A 17,805-nucleotide genomic window follows, 5' to 3' on the forward strand; every position below is an offset into this window, starting at 1 on the left:
GAAACTCAATTTTTTATTTCATTATTTAGAAAGTGCACATAGATGCCTTGTGTGATTAGCTCACCCATGTGCATTGATATTTCTTCAACAAAGGATATCTGAAGAATGAAGCAAATTAGATTATATAAGTAAATTGGAATGTTGTTTAAAATTGTATTCTCTACCTGATCCATGAAAGAAAATTGTTGGGTTTAGTGTCCCTTCAAGATAAATTAAACAAATATCACCAATTATGAATTAAATAGCAATAATTATTTACATTTACTTGATCCATGTAGCTTTTGTGGCCCCTAAAAACACAGAAACACTTCTCTACCACTTAAAAAAATATATGAAATGCTTGTGCTTTACAAGTTAAACAAATGTTATTTTTATATTCAGGCAGCTTAAAGGGGCAATAAAGTCCAAATTAAACATTTATGATCTGGATAGAGCATTCAGTGCTAAGACATCTTTCTATTTACTTCCATTATCAGATTGTTCATAGTCTTTATATATGTACACTGTGACCTAGATTACGAGTTTTACGTTATGGTGCGGTATTGCTATTACCACTGAAAAATTGGCTATTGCCCTGGAATGGCCGGTAATGCATATTATGAGTCGCGGCGGTATAGCTATACCGTAAGCATTTTAGCCTGTAACGCAACGTCCATTCCCCACTCAAAAAAATGTTGTTTGAATTCAGCTCTTTTACTGCCCTTAAAAGGGCATTCAGCTCTTTTACAAGCCAAAGCCCTAATCTTTTATTTTTTTGGTAGTATTAGGTTTTTTTAAATGTGTAATTTAGGTTTTTTAATTGGTAGTTTTTTTTATTTTATTAGATTAGTAATGTTAGGTTAATTTATAGTTTCATGTTAGATTTTTTTAATTTCACAGGTAAGTTTTTATTTATTTTAAGATAGCTATATTGTAACTTTTAATTTAAAGTTAGGGGCTGTTAGATTTAGGGGTTACTAGTTTAATTTAGTGTTTTGAGATGTGCGAGTCTGGCGGTTTAGGGGTTAATAGGTTTATTTAGTGTAGGTGATATCGGGAGTGGTGGATTAGGGGTTAATAACTTTATTTGTCTGGGGCGGCGCACTAGGGTTGTATATACTAGGGGGTTATGTTAGGGTGTTAGGTTTAAAAGTAACTTTCTTTTCCATAAATAAATAGAATTGCATTACAGCGATTTGCCATTCCGCAATTTCAGGTGTTCGTTTTTTTATAACGCTCTCACCCCATTGATGTCTATGGGGGAAAGTGTGCACAAGCATGTAAACTCAGCCCTTGGCTTTTGTGCGGTGTGGAGCTTAATGCACCGTAACGCACAGCACAAGGAGGTTTTTCAGTAACTCGTAATGGCAACGCTATGGAAAGTGAGGGAACCACTCATTTTATTGCATTCTTTACGCACCCTGTTTAGCGTAAAACTCGTAATCTAGGTGTTTGTGAGGCACCAGCTACTAGTGAGCATGTGCAAGAATTCACTGTGTACACATATATGAATCTATGATTGGTTGATGGCTGTCAGATGATACAAGGACAGCAAATTTAAATTTGCCAGAAAAATTCTACTGTTCATTTACAATTCTTTTGCTTTTATATTATTATTTTTATATTCACTTATGGCTAGATTTAGAGTTTTGTCGGTAACGACCCGTGTAGCTAACGCTGGCTTTTTTCTGGCCGCACCTTTTAAATAGCTCTGGTATTGAGAGTTCACAGAAAGGCTGCGTTAGGCTCCAAAAAGGGAGCGTACAGGCATATTTAACGCCACTGCAACTCTCAATACCAGAGTTGCTTATGGACGCGGCCAGCTTAAAAAACGTGCTCGTGCACGATTCCCCCATAGAAAACAATGGGGCTGTTTGAGCTGAAAAAAACCTAACACCTGCAAAAAAGCCGCGTTCAGCTCCTAACGCAGCCCCATTGTTTCCTATGGGGAAACACTTCCTACGTCTGCACCTAACACCCTAACATGTACCCCGAGTCTAAACACCCCTAACCTTACACTTATTAACCCCTAATCTGCCGCCCCCGCTATCCCTGACCCCTGCATATTATTATTAACCCCTAATCTGCTGCTCCGTAAACCGCCGCTACTTACATTATCCCTATGTACCCCTAATCTGCTGCCCCTAACACCGCCGACCCCTATATTATATTTATTAACCCCTAATCTGCCCCCCACAATGTCGCCTCCACCTGCCTACACTTTTTAACCCCTAATCTGCCGAGCGGACCGCACCGCTATTCTAATAAATTTATTAACCCCTAATCTGCCTCACTAACCCTATAATAAATAGTATTAACCCCTAATCTGCCCTCCCTAACATCACCGACACCTAACTTCAAACATTAACCCCTAATCTGCCGACTGGAGCTCACCGCTATTCTAATAAACGTATTAACCCCTAAAGCTAAGTCTAACCCTAACACTAACACCCCCCTAAGTTAAATATAATTTAAATCTAACGAAATTAATTAACTCTTATTAAATAAATTATTCCTATTTAAAGCTAAATACTTACCTGTAAGATAAATCCTAATATAGCTACAATATAAATTATAATTATATTATAGCTATTTTAGGATTTATATTTATTTTACAGGTAACTTTGTATTTATTTTAACCAGGTACAATAGCTATTAAATAGTTAAGAACTATTTAATAGCTAAAATAGTTAAAATAATTACAAATTTACCTGTAAAATAAATCCTAACCTAAGTTACAATTAAACCTAACACTACACTATCAATAAATTAATTAAATAAAATACCTACAATTACCTACAATTAAACCTAACACTACACTATCAATAAATGAATTAAATACAATATCTACAAATAAATACAATGAAATAAACTAACTAAAGTACAAAAAATAAAAAAGAACTAAGTTACAAAAAATAAAAAAATATTTACAAACATTAGAAAAATATTACAACAATTTTAAACTAATTACACCTACTCTAAGCCCCCTAATAAAATAACAAAGCCCCCCAAAATAAAAAAATGCCCTACCCTATTCTAAATTACAAAAGTTCAAAGCTCTTTTACCTTACCAGCCCTGAACAGGGCCCTTTGCGGGGCATGCCCCAAGAAATTCATCTCTTTTGCCTGTAAAAAAACACATACAATACCCCCCCCAACATTACAACCCACCACCCACATACCCCTAATCTAACCCAAATCCCCCTTAAATAAACCTAACACTAAGCCCCTGAAGATCTTCCTACCTTGTCTTCACCTCACCGGGTATCACACCGATCCGTCCTGGCTCCGATATCTTCATCCAACTCAAGCGGTGGCTAGACATCCATCATCCGATGGCTGAAGAAGTCCAGAAGAGGGTCCAAAGTCTTCATCCTATCCGGGAAGAAGAGTAGATCCGGACCGGCAACCATCTTCTTCCAAGCGGCATCTTCTATCTTCATCCGATGAGGATTGGCTCCATCGTGAAGACCTCCAGCGCGGACCCATCTTCCGACGATGTCCAACTGAAGAATGACGGTTCCTTTAAGGGACGTCATCCAAGATGGCGTCCCTCGAATTCCGATTGGCTGATAGGATTCTATCAGCCAATCGGAATTAAGGTAGGAAAATTCTGATTGGCTGATGGAATCAGCCAATCAGAATCAAGTTCAATTCGATTGGCTGATCCGATCAGCCAATCAGATTGAGCTTGCATTCTATTGGCTGTTCCGATCAGCTTAGCTTTAGGGGTTAATCCATTTATTACAGTAGCGGCGAGATTCGGTCGGCAGATTAGGGGTTAATAATTGAAGTTAGGTGTTGGCGATGTTAGGGAGGGCAGATTAGGGGTTAATACTATTTATTATAGGGTTATTGAGGCGGGAGTGAGGTGGATTAGGGGTTAATAACTTTATTATAGTAGCGGTGCGGTACGCTCGGCAGATTAGGGGTTAATAAGTGTAGGCAGGTGGAGGTGACGTTGAGGGGGGCAGATTAGGGGTTAATAAATATAATATAGGGGTCGGCTGTGTTAGGGGCAGCAGATTAGGGGTACATAAGTATAACGTAGGTGGCGGTCGGCAGATTAGGGGTTAATTATTGTAGGTAGCTGGCGGCGACGTTGTGGGGGGCAGGTTAGGGGTTAATAAATATAATATAGGGGTCGCGGTGTTAGGGGCAGCAGATTAGGTTACATAAGTATAACGTAGGTGGCTGTCGGCAGATTAGGGGTTAAAAAAATTTAATCGAGTGGCGGCGATGTGGGGGGACCTCGGTTTAGGAGTGCATAGGTAGTTTATGGGTGTTAGTGTACTTTAGAGCACAGTAGTTAAGAGCTTTATGAACCGGCGTTAGCCCAGAAAGCTCTTAACTACTGACTTTTTTCTGCGGCTGGAGTTTTGTCGTTAGATTTCTAACGCTCACTTCAGACACGACTCTAAATACCGGAGTTAGAAAGATCCCATTGAAAAGATAGGATACACAATTGACGTAAGGGGATCTGCGGTATGGAAAAGTCACGGCTGAAAAGTGAGCGTTAGACCCTTTCCTGACTGATTCCAAATTCCGGCGGTAGCCTAAAACCAGCGTTAGGAGCCTCTAACGCTGGTTTTCACAGCTACCGCCAAACTCTAAATCTAGGCCTAATTGATTATGCAATTCTACTTTACTTAATGGTAATTTAACAAATTAAAATCCATGATTATGATTCTTATTTTATTGGACACTTTGAAAGATTTCACTGTCAGTTTGCTTGGCAAGTTTTTTTTTATAAACCAAGAATCAAAAGGGATCTATACAAGTTGACTTTTTTGTATCTTCTTTCAGTATCATTTACTATTTTATAATGTTTGTATTTAAAGTAAAGGTCAATTTAGATGAATAGGTGCCCGGTTTTTAATAATACTATTAAAAACAAGGGCACTTTAATTCATCAAAATTGACATTTCACTTGTTTTCTTCAAAAACTTACCTTTTAATCCTGACAGCCGCTCCTGCAATTTCCCCGGCCGTCGAAAGTCTCTTCATATGTCTGAAATGATGAATTTGTCTTCCTCCAATCACGGCTTTCCCCCCGGGGGATCATGACCCGAGGCAATACCGTGATTAGAGGATGCCGGATTAGTCATTTTGGACGCGCGAAGAGGGCTTGCGACGGGTGTTGGAAGCGCTGCATCGGATGTCAGAATTAAAAGATAGATTCTTGAAGAAAACAAGTGAAATGTCAATTTTGATGAATTAAAGTGCCCTTGTTTTTAATAGTATTATTAAAAACCGGGCACCAATTAATCTAAATTGACTTTCACTTTAAAAATGAAGCCAGCAATGAAACACCAGTGTATAGGTCACAATAGTGGCTCATATCTATATATTTAACTTCACAAGTAAGGTTAGCAAATGATTGTTATTAAAATCATTTTATGTAAACAGGTAACAAATTCAAAAGCAATCAAGTCTTGCAAAGAAAGCCATATTACCAATCTTAGTGATATTTTAGAGTCTCACACTATGGGGCCCATTTATCAAGTTCCGAACGGAGCTTGTGGGCCTGTGTTTCTGGTGAGTCTTCAGACTAGCCAGAAACAGCAGTTATGAAGCAGCGATCTAAAGATCGCTGCTCCATAACCCTGTCCGCCTGCTCTGATGAGGCGGACAGGAATCGCCGGAATCAACCCGAACCTCCCTGCTGGCAGCCCATTGGCCGCGAGTCGGCAGGGGGTGGCATTGCACCAGCAGCTCTTGTGAGCTGCTGGTGCAATGCTGAATACGGAGAGCGTATTGCTCTCCGCATTCAGCAAGGTCTTGCAGACCTGATCCGCATTGTCGGATCAGGTCAGCAAGACCTTTGATAAATAGACCCCGATTTGTGGACAAAGTTGTTCATTGCTGCCTATGTAATGTATGCTGCCTATACTATAAAAAAATGTATTATTCTAAGCAGAAATATGTAACTAAGCTTTAAGACTGATCATAATTGAAAGTGGTTTTCTAATGTGATTGCCAGTTGCTCTCTGCATCCAAACTTTTTACCAAAACACCAGCGCTGTGAAACAATCTATATTTCTTGCCAAGCCAAGAAAATTTTCATTGTAAGCAAAAATGAAGTGCACTGATAATCAAAGACATAAACTTTGGTCTAAATTCTAATTGAGTAGATGCAATTATTAAACTTGCTTTCTGTGACTGATAAGTTATTTTTGTCTTAGAACAAGAGCTGTCAGCATTATTTCAAGGACTGAAAATATCTGCTTAGTGTTTTTACATCACTGGCCTAATGCCAATTTTTCACAGATTAGTTTGTCCAACCTATAAAGTATTAGCCGCCTCAATACAGAGAGTAATCTTGGCCAATAGATTTTACTGTGTCCCTGTGTAATTATTATTTAGAATTTTAGATACATCTGACTTTTGTTAAACATAAAAGTGCATAATTTTTAGAGCACTTTATTATTGCACTATCTGTGCAGTTGCTCAAAATCTATCAGCTGATTTGTTTTTTTGTTTTTTGTTTGAGTCAATCACAATTATGGGTTTTTGGCTGTTTCTCAGAGGCAAAAACACTTCTGCTTGCTAAAAAATAGTTCAATATTAACATGGAACTGAAAAGTTCTTAATGATAACAGTATTTTTTTTTTTTTACTTTTCAACAAGTTTTCAAGACCTGAATGAAATTCAACACTTAAACTCACTTGATAAAGTTCTGAAATGGTCTTTCTGACATACCGGTATTTTCAAGTATTTCAAGACTATCTGCATGTGTAAGGTACTCTAAAATAGCAACATTTATTAAGGTGTATTTGTGTATATATATATATATATATATATATATATATATATATATATATATATATATATATATATATACATATACAGGTAGCCCTCGGTTTACGCCGGGGTTAGGTTCCAGAAGAAATGGTTGTAAATTGAAACCGTTGTAAATTGAAACCCAGTTTATAATGTAAGTCAATGGGAAGTGAGGGAGATGAGTTCCAGGCCCCTCTCAAAATTGTCGTAAGTAACACCTAATACATTATTTTTAAAGCTTTGAAATGAAGAATTTAAATGCTAAACAGCATTATAAACCTATTAAAATAATCACACAACACAGACTTCACTTGCATTTTTATGCAAACAGTTCTTTCTATGCATTCCAATCTGGACTAATTTATAGACAGGAAAATCTTATTCCTTTGAAATTTGCTTGATAGCTCAGGTCTGGTTAAACTGATTAATTTCAGCTTGCTTGGCTTAGCTGCAACACAAGCGGACAGCTCCACCTACTGGCTATTTTAATAAATGCACTGCTTCTCAATGCTTTTCAATAGCAGTCACATGACTGGAAAAAAAGGTTGTTATTCTGAAACGGTGTAAATTGAACCGTTGTAAAACGAGGGCCACCTGTATATATATAGTCTAGATTCCTTAAAGCTCTATTCATTGTTTTTGTGTAGTCTGTCTACATTGGTTAGATTCACGTTTACATGTTTATACATTTAAAGGGACATTCAAAACTAAATAAATGCCTGATAGAATGCTGTATTCAATGAAAAGATTAGTCTTAGAATAAGATGCAGATGTATTTTTTAAAGTTTCATTAGTTGTTTAAATATTGATAAAATAAGTGTAAACTTAGAGGGGCCTATTTATCAAGCTCAGAATGGAGCTTGATGCCCGTGTTTCTGGCGAGCCTGCAGGCTTGCCAGAAACAGTAGTTATGAAGCAGCGGTCACAAAGACTGCCGCTCCATAACCTGTCCGCCTGCTCTGAGCAGACGGACAGACATCGCCGGAAATCAACCCGATCGAGTACGATCGGGTTGATTAATACCCCCTGCTGGCAGCCCATTGGCCGCAAGTCCGCAGGGGGCAGCGTTGCACCAGCAGCTCTTGTGAGCTGCTGGTGCAATGCTGAATACAGAGAGCGTATTGTTCTCCGTATTCAGCGAGGTCTGGCGGACCTGATACGCACTGTCGGATCAGGTCCACCAGACCTTGTTAAATATAGGCCTTAGTGTCTATAAAGCAATGGAAACTGCTCTGTTATAACTTAGGTTTCTTTCTCTGCTGTGGCCAGTTAGAGTCAATTATCAATAGGTTACTAGAATGTGCAGCCAATGGCTGCATGGCATATAAGTGTTCTGCGCTCCCATTTCTAACAGGAAGTGAAAAGCTGACAATTTAAAAATGGAATTACAGGAAAAGGGGAGAAAATAAATAATGAAAGTATACTGCAGAGTTTTTTTTATGTATACAGTTTAGCATTTTATATTACCATCTCAAAGTGTTAAATGTCGCTTTAATATATGATATTTTGTACCGCTGCAGAACCAGAGAAAAAACTAAAATCCCCACCACAACATTTAGGAATGGCCTGTAGCAATCACATTCTGTAAATGTTTAGTACTAATTCGCATATGCATTGTCATGATTGTCAGGTACAGTACTGTCATCTTCACAAACAGAAGTCTCGTCTTTGTGACCGGAATTTTACCACTTGGCATTCAATCTTGGTTGTTGTCAACTCAGATCTTTTGCATGGATTTTTAAAATAATGAGAAGAAGCAAAAATAATATATTGAATACCAAAGAAAAGAATCACCCATACCGGAACAGGTAATAGGACCTGGAGGTACAGCCTGCAAGTTAAGTCTAGGCTGCCAGCAAAATACCTCGGCCCCAGGACTTACCTGCAAGTTAGCCACGGCAACATACAGGCTATCCAGATGCAGTAGGATTTTGCACTTTGCAACTGCAGTCTATTAGCAACACCGCTTGCCACCCACATCGCATTGGACATCACCGCCAGAGCGGTTTCCATTCACCATCTACGACCATAAACATTTCTTTTTCCCTATACAAGTCTATCTAACATTTGAGGTCGGTCATCCTATACACTAGTACGGTAAACACTACCAACAAAATTGGGAAAGATATGTTTGTCATTTGAAACATCCTGCCTACGAGACAGACTTTAATTAGGAAACATATGTTTGTTGATATTGTTCGCGATACATATTGTATTTAATCACCTATTATATTTTCTAGTCTTTTATGTTTTTGTTGTTAGGCTGCAACATGCTTTTTTAATTCTTGCCCATCTGGTGCCGGCACCTTTTATACTTCTCCAATATTTGTGTTTGATTTTATTTATGATTAAAATAATTACTGTTATGTTAGACTTGGTGTACATTTCTATTTAGTTTTAATATCAGAGGTCATTTTAAAGTATGTACTGTGTTCCCAGAGTATTATAGTCCCCTCCCCCTCCAGTGGTATTATACTCTTATCCCTGCTATTTGAATACTAGATATTATCTGATAAGTCTCTAAGCTGCTCCAGCGCTACCCTATACTTTGTTTGTTCTGTAATATATTGAATAACCTTGTGCCACAATCTTCTTATAGTATTAGAAATTGTGAAAGGCAAACCTTGTACTCTACAGTGCAGTCTCCGGTGTTGAGATGTTTGAGGATCCATTATTGCAAAAGCAGAAACCTCATCACTTAGTGGTTTTCACAATTTACAGTGTGATAACTGTTAAAATCCTTTTCTAGAAGATGAGATCAGTTGCAGACTCTTTCTTCTAATAGAAACTATTTTCCTCCACTATTCTTCTTGATTTCCGAATATAAATTTTGCCAAACCGGGAAAATGGTACTTTCTCAATCAATCGGTGGAAAAATTAAAAATTAATACTTTTAAATTATTAAAAGTGTCAAAATAATTATAGAGCAAACATGCCCAGTATATCTATCATGCCCATATACAGTTGGCATTCATATTGTTTACCAGTTATCAAGATGGATTCAGATTACAATAATCTAATCTCACACAGCTAAATAATTTTCTTAAACACTGTACAAAGGGATTAACTCCAAACAACTGTAATGCTGACATAACATGAGTGAAACAGCCACTGTATATATCAGTTTTCATTGGTTATCCAACAGCCCAAAATGTGCTTTCAAGAACTTTTCGAAAGGAAACTCTTTCACTGCTTTTAAAAGTCAAATTGTGTTTATTCAAAAAACATGCTTCCCATATTGGTCAAAACGTTGTTACTTGGAGCAGATATTGGAAAGATTGTGATCAAGGCCAATGTTTTTATCCACTTCAATGCAAGCTTTCAATAGAGTCTGTAGCCTACATGAGGAAATATATGTTCTTGCAATAAAAAGTATTAAATATTTTACTACAAATATTATTTTCTCAATCTTGAACTATTTTTGATTTGTTTAAAATGACCTGATTTATCTTAACCTCATATTTAGCCTAAACCAAACTAAACGTTTTTCTCTCTATCATAATATATCCCCTAAAATGCAAGTAATAATGATGGAGAGGTTTAGGGGCAAATTTATAAAGCTCCATATGGAGCTTGATGCCCCTTGTGTCCGGCGAGCCTTCAGGCTCACCGGAAACAGAAGTTATGAAGCAGCGGTCTCAAGAGAGCTGCTCCATAACTTGTCTGCCTGCTCTGAGGCTGTGGACAGAAATCAACCCAATTGAATATGATTGGGTGGATTGACACCCCCTGCTAGCGGCTAATCAATTGTCCGCGAATCTGCAGGGAGCGGCATTGCACCAGCCGTTCACAAGAACGGCTGGTGCAATGATAAATGCTGACAGCGTATGCTGTCATCATTTATCGATGTGCAGCGGACATCATACGCTACTTCGTATCATGTCAGCTCACGCATTGATAAATATGCCCCTTAGTGTTTTTTTTTTCATGTTAACAGATTTTAAAATAAAACAGTTTTGGATACATTTCCACCAACATTTTTTTAAAAACCTTCCAAGACTAGGACGTTGAGGCTGTGTGAGGGAGACTTGTGGAAAGGGCTGTTTGTGTTCTGTGCATGAATCTTTGACTAGAGAGGGTAGAGTCAAAGGTGCACTATGCACAGGGTTAGATGTAACATTGTAACATTGGTGAGATTGAGCAAACCACTGGGCGGAGTATGTTGAGAATGTTTGTGGCAACTGAGCAGTCCCTGGTTTCACTTTAGAAACATGGGGGCATATTTATCAAAGTGTGATCGTATCATGTCTGCTGCACATCGATAAATGCCAACAGCATACACTGTCGGCATTTATCATTGCACAAGCAGTACACCAGAACTGCTTGTGCAATACCACCCCCTGCAGATTTGCGGCCAATCGGCTCGCCGGAAACAAGGGGCATCTAGCTCCATTCGGAGTGTGATAATTTGGCCCCATGGACACTATGGCCCCTATTTATAAAGCCGTCAACCACAAATATGCTGGAATTCCGTAGCGTATTTGTGGCGAGCCTGATTCACCTTATTTATCAAAGGCTACAGTATGGCAAAAGTAGAATTTTGTGACGTAACATACGATCCGCCGGTCAAAATCCGACACAGATCGATGCTTACGTCATTACAGATGTTCCGAATACAAATTCGGCATTATCTGACTACTTTTGCCTTGCGTACCTGGTTTTCAATCTGCCGCCCTGGAGGTGGTGGATGCCATAGGAATCAATGGGAGTCTGAAAGCAGCGAAAGCTCATTTTCGCTGCTGCCTGATATCCCTTTGATACCTATGGAAGAATAAAGTTACGTTTACACCTAACACCCTAACATAAGGCCCGAGTCTAAACACCCCTAATTTGCCACCCCCTACACCGCCGCCACCTACATTAAACTTATTAACCCCTAAACTGCTGCCTCTACACCGCCGCCACCTACATTATACTTATTAACCCCTAATCTGCTGCCCCTTCATCGCCGCCACCTACATTATACTTATTAACCCCTAATCTGCTACCCCTACTTCGCCGCCACCTACATTATACTTATTAACCCCTAATCTGCTACCCCTACTTCGCCGCCACCTACATTATACTTATTACCCCTAATCTGCTGCCCCTACACCGCCACCTACAATATACTTATTAACCCCTAATCTGCCACCCTACACCGACGCCACCTACATTATTTTATTAACCCCTAATCTGCCATCCCCAACGCCGCTGCCACTATATTACATTTATTAACCCCTAAACCTAAGTCTAACCCTAACACCCCCTAACTTAAATCTAATTTAAATAAATATAAATAAAATTACTATCATTAACTACATTATTCCTATTTAAAACTAAATTCTTACCTATAAAATAAAACCTAAAATAGCTACAATATAACTAATATTTACATTGTAACTAGTTTAGGATTTATTTTTATTTTACAGGCAAGTTTGTATTTATTTTAACTAGGTACAATAGTTATTAAATAGTTATTAACTATTTAATAACTACCTAGATAAAATAAATACAAAAGTACCTGTAAAATAAAACAAAACCTAAGTTACAATAACACCTAACACTACACTATAATTAAATAAATTAACTAAATTAAATACAATTAACTAAATTAAATACAATAACCTAAATTAAATTAGCTAAAGTATATAAAACCCCCCACTAAATTACAGAAAATAATAAACAAATTACAGAAATTTAAACTAATTACACCTAATCTAATAGCCCTATCAAAAGAAAAAAGCCCCTCCCCAAATAAAAAACAACCCTAAACTAAACTACCAATAGCCCTTAAAAGGGACTTTTGCGGGGCATTGCCCCAAAGTAATCAGCTCTTTTACCTGAAAAAGAAAATATAAACACCCCCCAACAGTAAAACCCACCACCCACACAACCAACCCCCCCCAAGTTCCCATTGCCCTGAAACGGGCATTTTGATGGGCATTGCCCTTAAAAGGGCAGTTAGCCTTTTGCAGCACAAAGCCCTAACCTAAAAATAAAACCCATCCAATACACCCTTTAAAAAAACTAACACTAATCCCCTGAAGATCTACTTACCGGGAGACGTCTTCATCCAAGCCGGGCAGAAGTGGTCCTCCAGATGGGCAGAAGTCTTCATCCAAGCCGGGCAGAAGTGGTCCTTCAGACGGCAAAAGTCTTCATCCAGATGGCATCTAATATCTTCATCCATCTGGCACGGAGCGGGTCCATCTTCAAGACATCCGATGCGGAGCATCCTCTTTGGCCGACGACTACCCGATGAATGAAGGTTCCTTTAAGTGACGTCATCCAAGATGGCATCCCTTAGATTCCAATTGGCTGATAGAATTCTATCAGCCAATCGGAATTAAGGTAGAAAAAATCCTATTTGCTGATTGGAACAACCAATAGGATTGAGCTTGCATTCTATTGGCTGTTCCAATCAGCCAATAGGATTGAAGTTCAATCCTATTGGCTGATTGCATCAGCCAATAGCATTTTTTCTACCTTAATTCCGATTGGCTGATAGAATTCTATAAGCCAATCAGAATCTAAGGGACGCCATCTTGGATGACGGGTAGTCGTCGGCCGAAGAGGATGCTCCGCATCGGATGTCTTGAAGATGGACCCGCGCCGTCTAAATGAAGATAGAAGATGCCATCTGGATGAAGACTTCTGCCTGTCTGGAGGAACACTTCTGCCCGTCTTGGATGAAGACTTCTGCCCGTCTTGGATGAAGACTTCTGCCCATCTGGAGGACCACTTCTGCCCGGTTTGGATGAAGACGTCTCCCGGTAAGTGGATCTTCAGGGGGTTAGTGTTAGGTTTTTTTAAGGGTGTATTGGGTGGGTTTTATTTTTAGAATAGGGCTTTGGGCTGCAAAAGAGCTAACTGCCCTTTTTAGGGCAATGCCCATCCAAATGCCCTTTTCAGGGCAATGGGGAGCTTAGGTTTTTTTAGTTAGTTTTATTTGGGGGGTTGGTTGTGTGGGTGGTGGGTTTTACTGTTGGGGGGGTTGTTTGTATTTTCTTTTACAGGTAAAAGAGCTGATTACTTTGGGGCAATGCCCTGCAAAAGCCCTTTCAAGGGCTATTGGTAGTTTAGTTTAGGCTAGGGTTTTTTTTTTATTTTGGGGGGCTTTTTTATTTTAATAGGGCTATTAGATTTGGTGTAATTAGTTTAAATTTCTGTAATTGTTTATTATTTTCTGTAATTTAGTGTTTTTTTTGTACTTTAGCTAATTTAATTTAATTTAATTTAGGTTATTGTATTTAATTAAGTTAATTGTATTTAATTTAGTTAATTTATTTAATTATAGTGTAGTGTTAGGTGTTATTGTAACTTAGGTTATGTTTTATTTTACAGGTACTTTTGTATTTATTTTATCTAGGTAGTTATTAAATAGTTAATAACTCTTTAATAACTAGTGTACCTAGTTAAAATAAATACAAACTTGCCTGTAAAATAAAATAAACCCTAAGCTAGCTACAATGTAACTATTAGTTACATTGTAGCTATCTTAGGGTTTATTTTATAGGTAAGTATTTTAGTTTTAAATAGGAATAATGTAGTTAATGATAGTAATTTTATTTATATTTATTTAAATTAGATTTAAGTTAATGGGTGTTAGGGTTAGACTAGATTAGGGGTTAATAAGTATAATGTAGGTGGCGGCGGTGAAGGGGCAGCAGATTAGGGGTTAATAACATAATATAGGTGGCGGCGGTGTAGGGTGGGGCAGATTAGGGGTTAATAAGTATAATGTAGGTGGCGGCAGTGTAGGGGGCGGCAGATTAGGGGTTAATAAGTATAATGTAAGTGGCGGTTGGCTCCGGGAGCGGTGGTTTAGGGGTTAATAACTTTATTTAGTTGCGGCGGGGTCCGTGAGCAGTGGGATAGGGGTAAAACAGTATAGTAGAGAAGCGGTGTTTAGTAACAGTATACCAATAAAGCTGGGAAAAAGCCAAAGAGCAGCAATATTGATGACTGTTAGTTAACAACAGTCCGCTGCTCATCGCCCCGTACTTGGTGCGCGGCTTTTTGATAGATTTTTTGGTAACTTTGGAGAGTGTATTCAGGTCCGCGGCAGCGATGTTAGGCGATCTTAGGCGAGCGTATTGGTGCCAGCGAATGCAAGTAAGTTGACAGGTTGATAAATAGGGGCCTAACACTAAAAAGAAACTGGGGAAGAATTGTGGGACAGAGCTTACAGTCTGTGACAATGCAGCAACATGTAGGATAATTGGAAGCTCTGTGGCTATTACACATAAATAAACCTTTAAATAAAATATTTTTAAAGTCAAAGCCTATTATAACACAGTTAATAGCATTCTCAACTTACAAACTTTTATCAGCTTTTAATAAATAGATAAATGAATTCCTGCATAGATTTTTTAGGAAAATAAGGAATAAATAAATGGATGGATGTTGTCTTATATACATTTTGGATAATGCACCACTTTACCATATTATAAAGGTACATTTTATTTGTACATGCTTTTGTGTACATTTGTGCTTGTCCGCTCCCTAGAAAAACCAAAAAGCAAGTCTGTAACGTAGGTGTTAGTGGGGCAAGCACAATTTTACAAAAACAAGCAAGAGGTGTTTAATGGAAGTGGAGGGCCCTCTACTGGGCCTGTAACAAAATTAAGGGATAACTGAGTTGAAGTCTGGAAGGTACTAGATGTTACATTGTTGCAAGTAGGGGGGCGGGTGTTTCTGCTTACCTTTATAGGTCCTGACTGCAGTGAATCCAGCCCTCTTTTGTTCCTGGTTCCAGACTTCAAGGAAGAATTTTCTGTGGAGATGGAGCGGGCCAAGAGGAAGTCTGTGCCGCCAAAGTGCTACAAAGAAGTTGTGAAGGAGGTTCCAGGCATGAGGGGAGCTGCAAGAGAGAGCGGATCAGCATCAGAGGATGTGGTACCCCCTTCCCCTGTTCACAAAGTCAGCCCCCAGGGCCCAGGGCAGGCCTAACACGAGGGGGGAGCTGGGAGCCAGGGCCACTGCTGTGGGCTCTGGATCCCAGGGCCCTCCCTCAGGCCCTCATCCCATTCAGATTGCCTCCCCTGGTATTACTGGGGTCCCGGTCCCTGAGTTGGTTGGTGGGCCTGTGCCCTCCTCCAGCCGGGAGGTTATGGGGCCTGTATTGAATACCCCTCCCAGGGGTCCCTTAGTGCATGCGGCTGCCTCCCCATCCCTTTACCCCCATCTAGATGATTTTGATACACCTACCGGTCCCCCTCTGGGGGAGCGGGTGCTAACGGGCCAAGCTGCTGCCGGGCAAGGGTCATGGCAGCAGCTTTCGGCCCTTCCGCCTGAGGCCTTAGCCTCGGTCCTTACACTGGCCCAGGTGCTTGCGGGGAACTTGTCCCCGGGAGGTCTGGGCGGTGGATCTGCGGTGCAGGCCGGAGAGCAGGGCGCCCACATGGTCAGGGCTCTCCATGAGCCCGTGCGTGCGTCGGGCCGTAGCCCCGCCCCTTCCGGCGTCGCGTCGCGCGCATACTCCCTGAGTGATGTCTCAGACAGGGAGGAGCGCGGGCTCTGCAGAGATCGCGGCGAAGGAGGCAGGAGCAGGTCACCACACGGAGCACACACTAGTGAGTTGGGGAGGCTCCGTGCGGGTGAAGGGGCACCTGGGGCGCGTGCGAGAGGGGGCTTTGGGGGTATGTGTGGCAAGTCACTGGGTAAGACGCCTGGAGGTAGGAGAGCTACTGCATTAAGGCAAAGGGGGAGAGGTGTTATTTCCGGTCGTGCTGCTCAGGCCAGATTGCTTACAGGGGTCCACAGGGGGATAACTGTGGCTAGGCAGGGGGATTCAGCTGGGGATACTGAATATTTGGATGTGGCAGGCACAGCTTCAGGGGGACATGTTGCCAGGGATTGTAATAGGCAGGTGACTTCAGGCCTAAGGCGGGCGGCCGCCAGTGAGAGTGTGAGTGGGCCACAGGGCCAGATTGCCAGTGGGACTGAGGAGATCATCAGGAGGGCAGTAGCAGCTGCGTTTGGTGTCTGTCTGTCTGGGGATAAGGGTGGGAACCCCCCAGGGGTCCAGTCATCCACGCGGAGTACTCCCCAAAATGTCTTGTTTTCACAGGGTTTCCAGATGAATCCGGCAGTTCCAGCTATGGCATCTGCGTCTCGGCAAGGGACGGTACCGCTTGCTGCTTCATCGCCAGCTACCACAGAGGACAGAAATCAGCAGTCGCCTGCAGGAGCTGCGCCACCACTGGCCCCCAGCGGTGTTTCTCTTACACATATCTGCACATGTAGAGCTGGGTTCATCCTCTAGTGAGTCGGGATCTGAGAGTGAGGGTGATTTGGGCTTAGTGGGAAAGGGCCAGAAGGAGATGTTTAAGATGATAAAAAAGCTGGTTGCTGCGCAGGTGAAAGGGAAGGTCCCTAGAGCACAGAGTAGTCACATAGTTCCGTTAGCGCAGGAGCCCCCCCTGGGGTTCCTGGTCATGAGAGCACCCCCTGTGTCTAGGAAAGTGGCGTCTCATGGGGACACATACCCGTGTTTGGTGCACTCCCTATATGGTCACCTAAAATCTAAGGTGGTCAAAAAAATTCAAGATGGGCATTATGTCAACATTTTTGAATTGTCCCCCGAGTCTTGTAGGGCTAGAGAATGCGCGGCGGATGGCAGAGGACCAAAGAAGGTCCAGAGGCCAGAGACGTTCGAGGAGTGGCATCGTTGCTTTAGGGTACTGGCCACGTGTTATGTAGATAAGTGGCCCTCACAGGGGCATAACTTATTTAAATACGAAGATACCATTGACAATATACGGGCTAGGTTTAAGGAAGGTGCGTGGCGGGAGTACGACATGGCCTTCCGCAGGAAAATGGTGGGTAACCCCCTCCTGCACTTTGGAACTAAGGATATTGACCTTTGGTCCAAACTGGGGTTGGAAGGGGGTGCGGGCAGCACCCCTGCCCCTCGGCAAGGGGCTAGTAGAGTGGCCCAGAGGCAGAAGCGGCGTGGCAGAGAATGCTGGAAATTCCAGGATAAACAATGTGACAGAGGGGCTAGTTGTTCCTTTCGTCACATCTGCAAATTCTGCGGTGGACCACATTCAGGGGCGG

General features: G+C 40.9%; 1 long non-coding RNA gene across 3 annotated transcripts in view; it reads right to left on the reverse strand.

Moving 5' to 3' along the window:
* LOC128653956 (uncharacterized) overlaps window positions 1-17,805 on the reverse strand; it is a 431,620-nt gene that overhangs the window by 397,625 nt on the left and 16,190 nt on the right. For 2 of the 3 annotated variants that reach the window (XR_008401410.1, XR_008401408.1), the window contains exon 2: window positions 15,450-15,607. The exons of the other annotated variant lie outside the window; for it this stretch is intronic. This is a non-coding gene — a long non-coding RNA (uncharacterized LOC128653956). The remainder of the gene's footprint in view (window positions 1-15,449; window positions 15,608-17,805) is intronic. 3 annotated transcript variants of the gene reach the window in all.

The sequence above is a fragment of the Bombina bombina genome, chromosome 3 (genome assembly GCF_027579735.1).
Source record: "Bombina bombina isolate aBomBom1 chromosome 3, aBomBom1.pri, whole genome shotgun sequence".
NCBI lineage: Eukaryota > Metazoa > Chordata > Amphibia > Anura > Bombinatoridae > Bombina > Bombina bombina.